Genomic DNA, 17,504 nt, shown 5'->3' on the forward strand with positions numbered 1-17,504 from the left:
TGAGGCTTAATATAAATACCTGCTTGAAAGACTGCAGGTAAGTCTATTATGATGCTGGAGTGGCTCACCAACAGCACTAATCACATGAGTATAAAACTACATAGACATAAAGGCTTGCAAATACTGATTCATTTCTCATATTTTGGATTTAAAACCCAGTAAATGTCTTTTTCCTGAATACAGTATCTGAATGTTAAAAATGCGTGGAAAGCCCTACTCTGGTAAATGTATCTTTCTGTGGCTACTCAATTTCCATTCTGAAGTTAGTATAATTATTTAAGAAACTGAGCTTTTTTCCTCCTGGAATTCTTGTTTTTATCAGAACCCACAAGATCTCCAAAGACATGCTGATATTTTTCCTGGAAAAACTCTTGGGACATTGAAAAACAGAAGAATGCAAGTTTGGAGGAATGGGTTATTAAGAATCATATTCAGGTAAAAATATTAAACTTATAAAACTGTAAACTTTTGAAGTCAATATAAATTTCAATGCATGCACACATCAAAGCCATTCTTATTGTCTGGCCTAATTGATAGGGTTTCCCCATTAAAATTACCCATTTCATCCCAAATATGGATAATATTTAATGCAGAGTTGAAATCAGGTCCCTTGAGTTTCTTGAGATTGGATAAATGTCTCAAAACATCAGCAAATAGTCTGTAAAGTGAGCGGGCAATCTATAAACCAACCTTGTCAATAGGTGGAGGGAGACAGGATGAGATTGCAAACCAAGCAACCTTTGCATGACCTCAGCCCTCCCCCAGCCCCAAGAAAATGAGAGTTGGACTGTTTCTTGGGTCTTTGTTTGAGAAAGCTGAGAATAATTAGGAGTGCCTGCGTTCCCACCGAGATTTAAAGTAACCACTACCCTTTCATTTCAAAATTGCTTTATATTTGGTGACCTAAAGTTCAAGTAGATAAGATATTGCTGTGTTTGAGAATTCAGAAATAATTCACACTGTTACTATATGAGAAAGACAGTCAACTAGAGCACGTGTAGCCCATGGGTGAAGGAGGTAGACAGGTCCAGAAGGACGTATTTCAAGGTGGAAAGTGAACTAAAGGATAGAAACTGTTGGAGTAATTTTTAAGGACTCTGACATTTTAGCTGCCACTAAAATGAGTAAAGATCACCCAATATAGAATTAGTAAACTGGGTTTCTAATTAGTTGTGCCACTGACTTATTTTGTGACCTGGGAAAATTTTCTTAATCTCTCCAGGCCTCAGTTTCCCTATCTGTATATCAGTTTAAATAATAGCTAAGTTACTGTAATCCATCAAAAGTCTATGGAAAGGAGAAAAGAAGGAAAGAAAAATAAATATACATATATACACACAAATATATATATATACATATGCACACAAGATAGTTAAGATAGTATGCTACTAATTGCCATTAGCTTATTGAAAGGAAGAGTATATATCTATATTACTTGATCAATTTTCATGCCTGTATCTTGTATGAGAAACTACTTTGGAGATAACAATACGCAATGTACTACCCGTTGTTACTCTCCTACAATCTTGTTTTGAAATTTTATACAATTGTATGATTTTTTTCTTTAAAATTAAAAACCCTCTGTGGTTGTGTGACTGTTATTTGTTCTTCATAGATAAAAGAACACAGATGTTAAACATAGTCATACAAGTGGAGAAAGAAAACAAATAGAGTTTCTTCAGCTTAGGTAATGACACTCTAGAGCAGTCAGTGAGAAGCCAGGGAATGACACATCCAGACCCTCAAACCAATTGAATTCAAAGGACCCCTTTGCATCACCATGGAAACCAAAGGAAAGGTGGCCCTAGAAAAGGCTGGAGAAGTTGATGTGGCATTATGATGGGTTTCAGTTAACTCAACCAATTCAAATCCCAAGATAGTCAGACCTTATTTATTATCTAAAATGACTTCCCAAGGTAGGGTCCACACACCACCTGCTTCAGAATCACCTGATTTTTTAACTGACTCAGATTCTTTGAACAGATTCTTTGAACTGAGCCAGACCTACAGAATCAGAACTCTGGGGTAAGCACTAAGCAACGTGTATTTCTAAGAAGTTGTTCTAGTTTTTCTTTGCGTAATAAAACTTGAACACTTCTGGTTTACAAATGGAAAGGGAAAAAAATGGGAAGAAAGCAAAGAATAAAATGCTCAGCATGGTTGTCACCAGAAAGTTTGAGGTTCAAAATAGAAGAGAAACTTACTTTTCACTATCTATAAGCTGTTTAACATTGTCTGCATGGGTTTTTGTGGGTTTTTTTGTTTTGTTTTGTTTTTTGTAATTTAGGAAAGGGTCTACAGGGTGTTCAGGGTCTCTCTACTAGATTGGACTCATAGTGATCTGCCTGTTTACAGCCTCCCAAGAGCTGGGATTACATGCACGCACCACCACACCCAGTCTCAATTGCCATCTCAGCATGCCCCGGGGAGCGGGACCTGCATGGCAGGCCTGGGTTGTCTGCATTTTTAATACTGATCAAGAATTATATGAGAATTTCTAATCCTAAAAGGTAAAATAAGTGACATAGTCATCATAGGGACAGAGGACAAACTCCTGGGCCTTTAATCTATTTTTCATTAAAATTGTAATTTAAAGCATTCAGGAACTTAAAGGCATTTTTTCTGTTCCTAAAAAATTGACTCTTCATTGGTCCTCCAGATGCTCAATAGGTAATTAGAAGTAGAATGAAGTTTGACTTTCATTTTGTAAAATTCTAAGTCAAATTCCTATTCAACTCTGCATATGTGCATATTGATTATTTAGGGAATGTCTGTCTAAAAGTTAGTAAAACAAGATTTAGTAGTCCTAATTTACCTATTCTGTCTCATCTCCCTGAGACTGAGGACATCAAGTTAAGAGGATTGTAGACATCCAGTTATGCAAAAGTCTTCATCGCACTAAACCTGGGGTCACCCTGGATGCCAGCAGAGCATCACAAGACTGACATCAAAACAGTTAAAAATCCAGGGCCAGCCAGATAGCTCAGCAGATTGAAGTGCCTGCTTAGGCAGATGCAAGGACTGGGGTTTGATCCCCAACCTGCTGAGCCAGCTCTGCCCCCAGGGCACACTGAGATGGCAATTGAGACTGGGTGTGGTGGCACACACCTGTAACCCTAGCATTTAGGAGGCTGAAAAACAGGAGGATCACTACAAGTCCCATCTGTGTGATGATACCCTGTAGACCCCATACTAAATACATAAATATATAAAATCCACCAAATATCATTTTGTGAAAATAATTCCCACTGATGGGCATTGTGGTGTATGCCTGTAATCCCAGTACCTGGGATGCTGATGCAAGAGGATGACCATCAGTTTGAGGCCAGTCTGGACTACCTAGTGAGTTGAGGCTAGCTTGCCTACATATTGAGACCTTGTCTCAAAAAAAAAAAAAAAAAAAAAAAAAAAAAAAAAAAAAAAAAAAAAAAAAAAAAAGTGAAATAACATGACCAGGAATCCAGCCATGACTCAGAACACAACCTATAAATTTCCCTGAGGATGTTGACTGCTATGAACATTTCTTGATGATTCTAACAGGGGCTTGTAATGCACCCTTCAGATCATACAACAGTAAATAAAACAGAGTCCTTGACATGCAGGAACTGACAGAACATTACTAACCTAAGCGCTAAAAACAAAAGAATGGAGACTTCATTACAGAAACAAAATGGGAAAAATTAATTTTACACAAGATACCTGGAAGGACTAGAATGAATTCCAGGTCTAGAGGAATCATGTCCCAGCAAACCGGGAGAAGGAATGGCTCCAGCTCAGGCCTCAAAGTTACAGAGGACAGAAAAGCAACCACACGGACCCTCCTGCTTGCAGAAACATTGAGGGCCATAGTCCCACAGCCAGGGAAAATGACACTCTTAATGAGTAAGCTTCTTAGCTTTTTCCTTTCCAAAAAGGATAAAAATGTAAATTTTAGGTAACAAACCCGCCTCTGAACACTGTCTGAAACATTGATAGATGAGGGGTGAGACACACTCAGAAGCAGCAAAAAAACAGGATTCATGGGCGCCCTATCCATAATTGGCCAAGGAGAAGGAAGTGACAGCTAGAAAATTCAAATAGCTTTTGAGCAAATGAGCTATGAAACAGGTGGGGCCATATCTCAGAGGTGCCAGACACCAGTGGGCGTTCAATAAATGCTTGTTGAATGAATGGCCCCTACACTGTGTGTGCACGGTGCCATGCTAACCTGTGCCAAGAATACTGTTAAAAATTCATTGCTTCTGTCGCCCTAATTTAGTGACTCATCCTCTGTCCTTCCCGCCCACATGCAAGCAGAGCCCAGAAACTGCACAGCTACAAAATAATGTATTTTTAAATTTTATTTTTTAATATTTAAGAAACTTTCCAAGCTGTGAGTCCCAAGCACACCAATCAGTGTCCTCCATTTGAGCTCCAGCTTGTCTCACTTTCTAAGTCACAGAGAGAAACATGAAGACACATTCTTCTAGATAGCTGCACCTTTAATCAGGAATGATTTTAAAGTACCTAGCATAGTAAGAACTGTAAAATTCTTTTCTATGTATACATCCTTAAAGGTCTATATGCATAAATTAGTTTCCCATAGTGCTGCAGAACTCTAATTATTTTTTAATTTATACAAATACATGCAATTAAAGTGCAATTACAATGCAATTAAAATGTCAGTATAATTAAAATACAGAAAGAAGAAAATTTATAAATCTGTTCATGAATCCCCTAGATTTCTTTTTGAGTTCCATTAAGGCATTTATGATTTACAGATTGCGAAAAGTCTCATTTCAGTTTATAAAGCTCTACCATCAATCCACGCACCTTAGCATGTGAGGTCCCACCTGGAGCCACGGGGTGTATTTGAGGATGAATACCAAATCCAAGCTGACCCAAAGTGGCCAGACTTGACAAAAGGAGAAGTTAAGCACCTACCTTACAGAGCACACACACAAAATTCTGTTCTTCCAATAGTTTTTAAATGATGGTGAGATATATTTACATGTTTCCCCTACAAGAGCTCATTATCCTAGTATCTCTTTAGGACATTCCATTATTACAGACTAATCTGTGGAACCAGCTGTACACAGTTGACTTTTGTTTGAAAAGCTGAAGATGGCTTCCTAAAGCTCTTTTTTATCCTTTTATAGATAAAAGCTTTCATGGGAAAGGGATCAGAGGAACAAGCAGCAAGCAGTCCAGGGACAAACTAGAAATGATAGGCTTTGACAATGTCACAGCAGAAAAACAGGCAGAAGGAAAAAGGGAAAGGGGCTTTATTATAAAGGGAAAGGGGTTTCATTATCTCAGCAGATACGGAGAGAATTTGGGAAGATAAGGAATTCTCTGGATTGGAACAAAGGGAGGCTGAGGCTTTAATGGCCTTTTGCCGAGGGTGGGGTTTGAGGGGGATGTTAAGATACACCTGAGGAGCTGATTGGGGCCTTCCCTGAGGTGGAGGGAAAGGTGAAAGGAAATGAGTTGGAGAAGAAGGGGGAGGTGGTCCCTGGGAAAATAAGCTGTTTCAAGGGCTTCAGCCAAATTGGATGACCACCATAATAATTCAGCAGTTCATACCAGGGCCATAACCTATAATTCCCATCTTTTGATTGTTGTAAAAGGGGTAATGTGTCTCTTAAGACTGCTTCCTGCTGTACTAGGATGTCATCTTGAGGGTGAGGGAAGTTGACAGGATGACAGTTCACACCCATGTAGAAGTTAGTGCCAGGTGTCTCAGCTAGGACTAGAAGTTTATCATTTGTGATGGCTCACATCAGAGACTGAAGAAACCTGAGATGTCCAATGAGACTTGGGACTCTTGACAAAGGTGCCTTGATGTAGGCCATGGAACCCAAGCTCTGTTGTTGCTCTTCAGTGGCAAGAGCAAGCAGGTCAAGTATATGGATCTGGCTGTAGCGAGGTTTCCTGTGAGGGCAGGGAGTTGGATGACTTACCCACCCTCTGGTGGACAGGGCAGTCACATTTTCAGTGACCCTCAAGCTTGTAGACGTCCTACTGATGGCTGCAAGTTGGGACAGGTTCATGCCCAGTGCCCTTCTTCACTGCAGTTGGCTCAGGTGGCAGCATTGTTGAAGCTCAGCATTACCTTGTCAAGGTCCTGCTTTGATGGAAGTCAAGAGTATCGCAGCCAAATGTTAGCAGTGTGTATAGTTAATTTTGATCTCTATTATTGAAGATGCAGAAACTTAGATTAAGTATGTTTTCCTGTGAAGTTTGAGGGCTGATATTTGTCTTTTTAGCTTTGCATGAATGTCAAGAACAGATAGGAATATAAAATAGGAATTAATAATAATTTTTTATGAGAATTTCAGTCTACATTAGTATACTTAGTTTGGAGCAATACGCTTGATTATTAGAATTTTATCTGAATATCAAGTACCTTGAAATATAAAGTGTAACCAGTGAACTATTATTTCTTACCAACCATGGACATTTTAGCAGTTAAATCCCAGTAGAATGTTAATGGACAACAGTTATATAATTTCATAGAGATCATTTGACATCACTAGTCATACATAGCAGTGCAGCATAACAGAAAAAGAAGGGCTGCAAGGATAGCCAACATTTTATCCCAGGCCTTTCATGATCAGTGAGGACTCAGGACATAGTAGAACCGGTACTGTAACATCATGTAACTCAGTTGTGCCCCAAATTTTCTGATAAAGGAGATTATGGGGCCACAGAGGAATGTGATCGATGATGTAGTATGTGCCTTAAGAAAGTCACATGGAGAGAAAAACATTCTCTAAGGCTTTCTCAAACAGCAAATTGGTCAAGCAGTGGCTGTAACTCATCCACATGGCTGACACTGACAATGGATCTACAAAATGCGGTGCAGAGTTTCGGGATAAGTACTGAGGGGACTTGACTGACTGTGTCAGATACAGAAGTTACATTTTTTATTATGTGAGTCTTGCTTTATCTTGGTCTTAACTATCCAGCGAAATCCCCGTTTTGTTTTTGTATCTCTAAATGTACATAGGATACATATCACATAAGTTTTAGTTATAAAATTATTATTTGGCTGATAACCTCATGTTGGTTTGACAAGAACCTGCATCTCTAAATGTAACAGCACATACATAGGATATATATCAAATAAATTTTAGTTAAAAAATTATTATTTGGCTAATGACCACATGTTGGCTTGATAAGAACCTATTATAAATACCTGGAGCATAAGAGAAAGGCATATGTTTAAATCTGAAAGAAAATTTATATTGTAGCATACAGTATTTTAGAAGGCATAAATATGCTTAATATATTAAGCACCTTTTGTGAGAAAACCTTATTTTAATTTTTGAAAAAACTATCTTTTAACCAATAACCAAATTAGTGGGGATGTCTATTAAGGAGATTATTGGAGGCTCTCTATGAATAAAGGTTGGCCACCCTCTATTCATCAATCAAGAGTCCTGTCCAACAACCTTTATTTTTATTTAATTATAAATTAATTTTGTTATTACCTAGACCAGCTGGTAACTCAGGAGAAAGCATGCTTTTAAGTCTGTATTTCAAAGTTCAAATAAAAAGAACAGCTGCTAACATATAAACACATAAATACACATTACACAAATGAACATCTTCACAAAGTCAGAGTGCACTCAAATATATTTTGACCAAATTAAATTATAATTTTTAAGTTTGTAATTATAAAAGACTAGTCAACATTTTTAGGTCAATTTATAGAGATTTCTTATAAGAATTTGAAAAACACAAAAACCTCTTATTTATGGTTACTATATGTCAAAGGAGGGACCACAAGATGGGCTGGCCCATCATGTGATGAGACACTAAAATGTGGTGCTCTGACATCACAAGAGGAGCCACTGTAACATGGTAGCATCTGGCCACATGGCCCAGAAAATGGTGGTGACGCATCATGTGGCTGGTGCAACAAGTCAGTGCTCTAATGTCACAGGAGTGATGTTACAGAGAGGTGGCTGGCCACAGATCATGTAGGATGGTGGTGGCTTGTCATGTGATGGGGTACCTTAAGCTGGCGCCCTGACATCACAGGAGGAGCAACTCTACAGTGGCCGTAGATAACCACATGGTGCATAAAATGGCAGTGGCTTGTCATGTGACAGAGCCCTGTGAGTTGGCACTCTGGCCTCATAGGAGGAATGACCGCACAATGGTGGCAGGTAGACACATGACCCACAAGATGGCAGTGGCCCACCACATGGCAGGCAGCCACAGGCTGTTAGAGCATTGGGAGGAGGTTGAGTCATGGGGGGTGGATGTGAAACATGGGAGAAGAAAAGGTAGAAGGAGAAAATGCTGGTGCCTGAGGTTTCAGTATGGCGGAGGAATCTACAGGGGAACTGGAAGCAGAAGCAGAGGGCAGAGATGTTGCTACAGAGGGTGGAGTAAGTAAAGATGCCATCAGAAGATACAAGACAGTTTCAGGCAGAGAGGTGGAGAGGGTAGTTCCGGCAGATATGGCAGGGCAATAGCAGAGGGAAGGTGGGAGGGACATGGTTTTAGAGTCAACAAAGGCTTTTAAGGGATTTCTAGCCATTTGCCATTGGTATAATAGAATTTACAAGTTAGTCTTTTGGGTTTGAGATATCCTTGAAATCCAAGAGTCCTGAGATTATTTATGAGACAACCCAGCAGCGTGTGCTTTGGAGGATGGGAAGAGCGTTTCCCATGGTGGCCAAATTAACATGAGCCAAAGATGAGGGCAAAAGCCCAACGTCACTTTTTAGCCTGGAGTGAGTATGAGAGAGACAGGCCAACACCCACTTTATCAGTCATCACTAGAAAAAGTGGGGAGCCGGGGACCAGATGGCTGAGGAAGATCGGGGGGGTCCCGACGTGAGCTCAGGATTTTCAAGACAAGACGAGAGGAAAGACGAGCAAGACCCCATAGTTTTGGGCTCATGAGTGAGGACTGAGATTGGCCGGTGTTGGATGAGAGCTAGCAGTGGCAAACAGCAGAGGCAAAAGCAGAAGCAAAAGGCGGTTCAGTGAGGGAGCCCAAAACTGGGGCAAGGGATCCCCCCGGGAGCCACACTACTCACCGGTCCAGGTCCTGGCACCAAAAATGATAGGTTTTAGAGGCAGCAACAATAGCAGCAGTGGTGGCAGCGCAGCAGAGGGGCAGAAATGGAGGAATGAAATCCTTTATTAACTGCAAACACACAGAAAGGACCACAGGCAGAGATGGGCAGACCCTTTGACCTGAGACAGGGAGCCTGAGACTTTATGGATTTTTGTCAGGGGCGGAGCTTGAGGGGCGGGTTTAGTGATGTGTAAGGAACTGATTGGAGGCTCCCTTGTGTGGGTGGGAAAGGTCAAAGAAGTTGTACCCAGGGCTGGAGTGGGGAAGGAGGAGAAAGTGGTCATTGGGAAGATAAGCCGTTGTTTTAAGGGCTATATCAGATGGCCACCGTAATAATCCAGCAATTCGTACTAGGACCATAATCTATCAAGAAACTCAAACCTAAAAGGCTAGATTTGATTATTTTTCATATAGCAAACATTTATTGAGCACTTCTAAGCTCTGGTTATATAAAATAACATGTACTTCTGGTCCTCTGGGTAACTTGGTTAGGAGGAAAGAAGAGACACGCAAAACACAGCTATATGATGGGATAAGTGTTACAGTGGTCATATAATTTAGAAGGTAAAGAAAAATTAATAATTTTAAAGAGCTCTTCAGAAAAGAGAAAGTATTTAAGCTGTATCCATGGCTCTTGTCCCCTGGTGGAGGGTTTGCTGTTGCTGTGACTTGACTACAATGGCACTTCATGGCTAGAGGTCAGGGACACTGACGTTTCTTATCTAGGGGCAGCTTCCCACCCAAAGAATTCTCTGGCTTTTCACAGGACTTTGAAGTGCCAGGTGTGGTGCCAGGTATCCAAGAACTAAAATTACTGTATCAGAGCCTAGAGGCTACTTCAGCTTTTTATGTAAACCACAAAATGTGTTCTGTTTTCTTTTGACTCCAGCATAATCTTTTTTTTTTCTTTTCAATTTATTGGTACAGGGTCTCACTACATAGCTCAGACTTATAGTGATCCTCCTGGCTCAGCCTCCCCAGCACTGGGATTACAGGTGTGTACCACCATACCTATTTTGGGGGCATGCCTGAGATTCCTGGGCACTGTTCCCGGATTGAGTCAGGTCCTTGTGCTTGCCAGGCAGGCATTTACACCACTGAACTATCTCCCCATCACAGACACAGTTCTAATAGCCAGGAATTTTTTGTTTTATAGAAATATAATACCTTAAAAAATAAAGAGGCATTGCATTTTGTCTTCTTCATAATTTTATATTACATAAATGTATCAATATATATTTATTCTTTTGATATAGAACAAAATTTTTTTCTTATGATTTCTGGTAAGAGTCACACATCATATTTCTTACATCAATAGCAAATGTGCCTACCATTTTCTTTTTTTTTTTTTTTTTGTTTTTAATAACATTTAGTTACATCATTTATAACGGCATTTGTTTATAAAAGAAATTAAGACTGGTTAGTAACTTAGTTTGGGCTTTCTTTTAAAATGGACAACAGGGGAACTAGTTGTGAACTAGGAGTTCACAAAGAATATTTCTGCATGATATGCTGACCCTAAATCCAAAGGATAAAGTACATATATGAATTTCTTAAGCTAATAATCAACTTTAAAAAAAAATCCTATTTTTTTTTAAATCCTACTTTTTTTTTTTGTAAGTAAGTACTAGAAATGGCTCTTGAAAACTAACTGTAGATGGTATTCTCAGCCCAACTTGTTGGTGTGGAGCCTCATTTTATGTGACTATCAGATTTAGAGGTAAAAACCAAATGGTGTCACAAACAAGTTGTAGTCTGGGGCAGCATCATCAGTTCCTCAAACGAGAGAGCTTCCCCGCGTCCGTCATCCTGCTCCTCTTCTCCTCGCTTTCACTTACTTTCTCCTTTCTAAGGAGGCAAAAAATATGTATGTTCAGCAGAATTCTGAAAGTCAGTTTGTACAGCAGTGAATGAGTAGCTTTGGCCTTTGGAACTGCAGTCACTTTCATCACAGATATTTTCTTCATTCTAGGTCAAGGCGTGGTAAAACGGGGAGAATAAGATTCCCAAATGCAGAGTCCTGAGTTATGAAGTATCCAGATGAATGTGCGTGAGCATGCTGCAAAGCTGCCTTCTGCTGGGCTGCAATATGCTGCTGCTCGGCATGATCCCGGAAGTCCTTGTTCAGAGAGGGCCTGGAGAGCGCGATGCTAGCTCCTGGATGATTTGTTGAAGATTGGTTCTGCATAAGTAATTTTCTTTTTTCTTTGTCCAGCTCTGCTAAGATTGCAACTCTATTTTTGTTTTGAAAACCTTGTCCTGAAGAGTTTGCTGACATCTTGTTTTGCTTCAACTGTGCTCAGTAGCAACTGATCAGCCCTTTACCATCACCTCGGACGCGAGGGCACCCTGGGCTCTCACAGGGGCGCCGCGCCTGCCCAGACTGCCGCGTTAAGGCACCTACCATTTTCAATTTCAAATTCTTGAAACTGAAGTGGAGCCAGAAAGACAACTTTCAATTAAGATGATCCCAAAATTTCTAGGGCTTCCCTCACATCTTGTTTCTCTAGAATAACTCTGGGCACATTTTTGGGAGTTTCGCTGGGATGTGAAGGACTGCACAGTACATAGGTCTGGTGCATATAACACAATGGCCCCAGCACGAGTGGAATTGTTAAGTCACAGAGTTGGTGGGTCCCTAACTTGGTATTTCCAGTTAGTTATTCAGAATGGCCCTCTTATTCTATCAGCGGTGCTGCTTCAACCCCACTTATTCTTGGGGTTACTGAACTTTTTAATTCTTGTTAATCTCACTGATAACATCATGGTATGGTAGGTGATTGGTTTCATTTAAACTTTTTGGGTAACTAATAAAGTAGAACATTTCTCATACATTTACTGGCCAGCCACATTTCACTCACTAGGAATTATTTATTTATATCTTTTCTCCATGTTTCTTCTTATTCAACATATTCTTTCCTACACCAAGCTATGAAGTTCTTTTTCTGTCTGCTTTTGTTTGTATGTGTGTTTGCTATACACTTTTCTCAAGTAGGTCTTTAATTCTTGTATGTTATGAGTAATATATGCATTGTGAAAATTCTCCGCCATTACATCTTTGACTCTGGCTCTTCACTAGTCTCTCTTCTTTTTCTGAACTCTGTAGAACCATGTTGTTGGATCGTTCTCATTTTATCTTCGATATTTCTAAATTTGTTTTTAAGCGTTCCATTTGAATATGAAGTACTAAGCTCTTGCCTTAGTACTGTAAGTGACTATACACTATTTACATTCAAACACTCACCTATGTCCTTTGAAAACAAACTAAGACCTAGATAAAAAATAATAATCAGCCTTAAAAACTAGAGATCAAAAATTCTGGCCCCAAGAAAACTTTCCTTGCCTTACCTGCTGTCATTATTCTCTTGCTTGGTGGCTATTTGATGCCTATAAAGTAGGTAAAGCAAGGATAGGCTGATTGGGACTGGTGTTGTTGTTGCTGCTTTTGTTATTATTGTTTCTGCTCTTGTTACTTGAAATAGGGTCCCTTTACATAGTACAGGCTGACCTTAAACTCACTGTGTAGCCTGGGCTGACCTCAAACTGGAAGTGATCCTTCTGCCTCAGTCTCCCAATTGCTGAGATTATCGATGTGTGCCACCATGCCTGTGGGGGGGTGAGCATTTTTGATCTCTAGTTTTCAAGGCCGATTATGTTCCAGTTAAGTCTGATTTTTGGAGAAAGAGGGAAGTAAATTTTAGTACCTTATTCAGAACTGTAGACGTATGGTGAAATCTTTGAACAGAACCTCTTCATAGGCTCTGTGGAAAATTCTCTTGTTTGAATATTACATTGCACAAGAATCCTTGATGTATCCATATAAAACAGTCCTTTCTCAAAACCTTTTCTGAACAAAAATACTGGGATATGATGTAGTACCCAGCACTTCTGTGTCTCCAATGAGTTGCAGAGATAGGATGAACAAAGCATTTGTTGAATTCTCCACTGTCACTGTCTCATTGCAGGTAAACAGTAGTCCTAGATTTCCACAACTCCTTTTTCAATTAAAATCTTAGCACTAAGTGACACCAGTCTTGGCACATCCTGTGTGAGGATGGATCTCTATAATTTTATGAGTCTTCTGGAGTTCTGGGATGGTAGTACCCACTTTCCTACTTGATATACACCCTGTGATGTTTTGTCTTAAGAATCATGGAACCAAACTTTTAAAACGTCAGTAGGAAATACTATTTGAAATAATTTTTACATCACTATGTAATCATATCCTATGAAGACCAAGAAAAGAGCAGAAGGGAGAAAAATTGTCATGTATGAGTTCCTCAGCCAATACAGCTATTAAGGCCCACAATGTAGTTTACTAGACTAAGCCAGGCATGGAAGGACACACTGTAATTGCAGCTCTTTGGGAAGCTGAGGTAGGAGGATGGAAAGTTCCATCCCAGCATGACCAACTTGTCACAGGACTTGAAGAAACCCTGTTTCAAAATTTAAAGTAGTAATAATAATAATAAAAAAAAAACCTGGAAATTTAGCTCAGTGTGGAGGTCCTGAGTTCAATCCCCAGTACTGAAAGAAAGAAACCAAAAAACTAAGCTACACATATAAATCAGTGGTTACTAGAGAAATATTTAATGCACATTATACAAATATATGACACTTTACAAGGTTTACAGATAGCATCCTGCAAATCAGACTCACCCCTCAAAACAAATAGGAGAAATAGCTAGACAAACTTTCAGAGAGTACAATGCTCAATGGAAATGATGAACATAAAAACAAGGTATTAAAATACCGTGAAAAGTCCAGGGAAACTTAGCATTGACGACAGCTCATGCTTCCTTGATCTAAGCTCCCTCTTTGTCTCTGGGACCTGAAGGTTTTCATTTGCCCAGAAGCACATATTTCTAAGAATTTCTATTGTATTCTATTTAGCATGAATATAAACTCATAGATGGATTTTCAGGTTTCTTTGTTTTCCAAATTGTTAGCATCAGAAATTTTTATTTTTTATTTCTTATAGAAGTCTCTCTTAATACTAATATTTTGATGCTTTACATCGCCTTAACTTAAATTTTGTAATTACAATAACAAGTTTAATTGAAATAATGTATTTGGAAACATACATACATGTCTGACTCTTCATTAGTATACAACTCAACTGCGGAAGCCTATTTTAAAAAAAATTTTGAAATAGGATCTTACTAGTTCACTACGTTTTCCAGGTTGAGCTTGAGTTTTAAATGAGAAAACATATAAAACATTCTGTGGAAGGTTAACACAAATGTAATACTTTCCTATTATTGTGGCATCTATAAAACCTTACCCAAAATATTAGAAGTTAAAGGGCTTTGGAGATAGCTCAGTAGAATAAGTGCCTGCTGGGCAAGTGTGCAAGGTCCTGAGTTCAATCCCTCATACCACAAAAAAAAAAAAAAAATTAAAAAACATACGACAGGCTGGGGAGATGGCTCAATAGAATAAACACTTGCCTGGCAAGCACAAGGGCTTGAGTTCAATCCCCAGTTCCGCAAATAAATAAATCAATTTAAAAAAAACATACAACAAATGAGTGAAATAGTGTGTTATAATGTTTATATGATTGTAAAGTCTTCAGCCACCTTTGCAGGCCTCATATATGCTTCCACATGGAATACTCATCCAGGCCCCCAGGCTGTCACCTTGGTCACCATCTGGCAACTTTGATTATATCCTCTCCAATGATAGAGCTGTTCCCTGAATTTGCCATTGTTATTTTATTTATTTAGAGTTTTTTAAAACCCTTACAGTTGTGCCTTATTTGGAGTTTATAACTCTTTGTATTATGCTTTATCTGTCTTAATTACTATGTTGGCTCTGAGTCCAGCACACTGACTGCACACCCTGAAACTTGGGGGCCACTGTTTTATATCACAGCATTATCTTAATCTCCAGTTATTTTTCACCAGAAGTAAATGAATGATGTCATTGATTATATAAATACCTATTCTAAAAACATTGAGGATCAGAATATCAGCAATAACAGAATACCAGGAACGTACACACTCAAGTAACTACTTTCTCAAGGAAATTCTGACATAACCATATATGGCATACTTTTATGAGCATATATGTAATTTACATATGTACTGATATTTTCTGTTCATAAATGAAACAAATACTAAATGCATATGATGATTTGAAACAAAATTGATCATCTATAGAACTAAGAGATAACATTCATAATTACAGTTCAAAGTCATTTGAAATATGTTATAGTTATTCACTTAAAATTCTACTTTAGTCATGAAATTAACACAAAGGTCAGGAAAAGCAAATATATTTTTAAACAGAGGATTTATAAAAGGAATTCCCTGCTCTAGAAGAAGTACATCATCTCATATACAACACACCATGCCCGTATTGTAGTGAGAGAAACACTGCTTGCAGCTGGAAATCCAACTTTGATTTGCCTACTAAATTAACATAAAAACATCTATTCAAGCAATGTGACTTGTCAGTACTGAAGTTCCTACTCTTCAATGAATATATTTCTTTTTGCACTTTATTTTCACAGTACTGGGGATTAATCCTAAAACCTTGTGCATGCCAGATAAGTACTATACTACTGAGCTATATCCTCAGTCCTCACCAAATAGATTTCTTTTATGAGCCTGGACTATAAAATAGAAAGTCCTGAAAACAAAGCAGCAATTGCACATCAAAACTATAGGTCACAAAGTCTCAAAACTTTGGCTTTTCTTTCCAAAATAACTTTAATTATGAGAACCTAAATTCCACAAGGCCTCATGAGTTCCTGTTCCCTAAAAGTAAATCAATTTCAAATATCACTCTTAATCCCAAAACTTGAAAACTTGTATAGTAATTAAGGAACATTCCTAACAACAGATTCCTCAAAACATAAACCTCATGAAGGTATTTCTATCTTTTATGATATTTCCCTGACAACACTGACATTTATGTGAATGTTTTCAGGCTCAACACTCCCATATGAGAATAATGACTAAAATGTGATGGATTTCTTTTAGCAGGACCTCAGCAACTCATTCAGAAGTTTAGAGGCCCTTGTAAGTCTCAGTGTCAAACTAAAACTCCAACTTCATCCAATCTTATTATATAAATTTCAATTAATGTTATAAAATGACAACCTTAAGATCCTTGTTCTGACTTCTAAATTATTTTTAAATTTTAGTTGCTTTTATGCTCTGTCAGCTATGTAGAATTTTCATAGCAAGACCTTAGCCCTTGAATTTTCCAGTGACACATATATGGGGCCCTCTTCTCTTGTTAAGCTACTCAGTGTCTGACATTTTGCATCCCACAGTATTCACCTTCCTCCTCATTTATATTATTGTGGGCCTCAGCCCGGTACCCATCATTTTCCTTGCTTACTCAATTACACTGTGACTGCTTGCTCCTGGCTTTTCAGTTGTTTATAACTCGCACTTCAAATCCTATAAACATATCTGGAGCCAAGAACCTCATTGGTTTTCAATCATTCCACTGATTTTAGTTATAGTGATTTAACCAAAGAGCATGTTCTTTATTTTTTCAGAAAAAAATTCTGCCTGCGTTTTTAAGAACTACCTGGCAAGCTTAGTAGAATTTTAGACACATACCTCTGTAGGAGAAACCACAAATCTTGATATCCAATTCATATCCTCAAAGTTCAAACCTAATTTCTAGTTACTTGCTTCATGGAGGATTTCAGAAAGATCTTCTTGATCTTGACTTGAATGGTAAAGATGGGGAAAGTTTTATTAGAAAAGTCAATGATGAAACAAAAGTTAGTGAGCTTGTGCTGGTCACTCCTGGTTGCTAGAATGTTCTGATTTCTCATGTAACTGAGTTTGAACCTCCTGAACCTGTGTTTGTCAAATGTTAATGTGCACATTATAATTCACTGTGATCTTTTTAAAATATATATTCTGATTTAATAAGTCTGAGGTGGATCCTGAATGCTATGTTTCTAATAAGCTTCCAGAACCCTAGTTTGTGAAGGCAGTCCCAAAGGTTATATAAAGCGAATGACTCAAAAGGTTCATGCGCAATTTTTTTTTTCTACAAGCACTATGCCACTGAGATATCTCCACCTCATGTTCACTTCTAACCAAAGTGATTCACTAGTAAATACGTTCATAAGACGACAACCCCTGAGACCCAGTCCTAGCCCAGGTCCGGTGAGTGTGTGGAGAGCTTCCTGCTAACCTGCGCCGGCGGGATCAGTCCCACCCCAGACGCAGCGTGGGCTGGACCCTCTCCCACCCCCTCGGGCCGCCCCCCACCACTCCGACGTACCTCCCCCACCCCTCCCGCCCAGTAGGAATTTCTGCCGAGTTCCGGGAACACCCAGACCCAGTCCTACCCAAGGTCCGCAGCAGGAAGGAGCTGAGCAGAGCAGCCAGACCTAAGCCAGACGCAGCTGGATAAGTCCAAACTGTGTAGAGCTCCACCTGAACTTCAGTAC

General features: G+C 39.0%; 1 pseudogene; it reads right to left on the minus strand.

The window, feature by feature from the left end:
• Positions 1–10,937: 10,937 nt before the first annotated feature.
• On the minus strand, positions 10,938–11,473 carry LOC101562272 (annotated as a pseudogene).
• Between the last annotated feature and the right edge of the window lie 6,031 nt (positions 11,474–17,504).

This window comes from Octodon degus, unplaced genomic scaffold (assembly GCF_000260255.1).
Source record: "Octodon degus isolate 3935 unplaced genomic scaffold, OctDeg1.0 scaffold00022, whole genome shotgun sequence".
Taxonomy (NCBI): Eukaryota; Metazoa; Chordata; class Mammalia; order Rodentia; family Octodontidae; genus Octodon; species Octodon degus.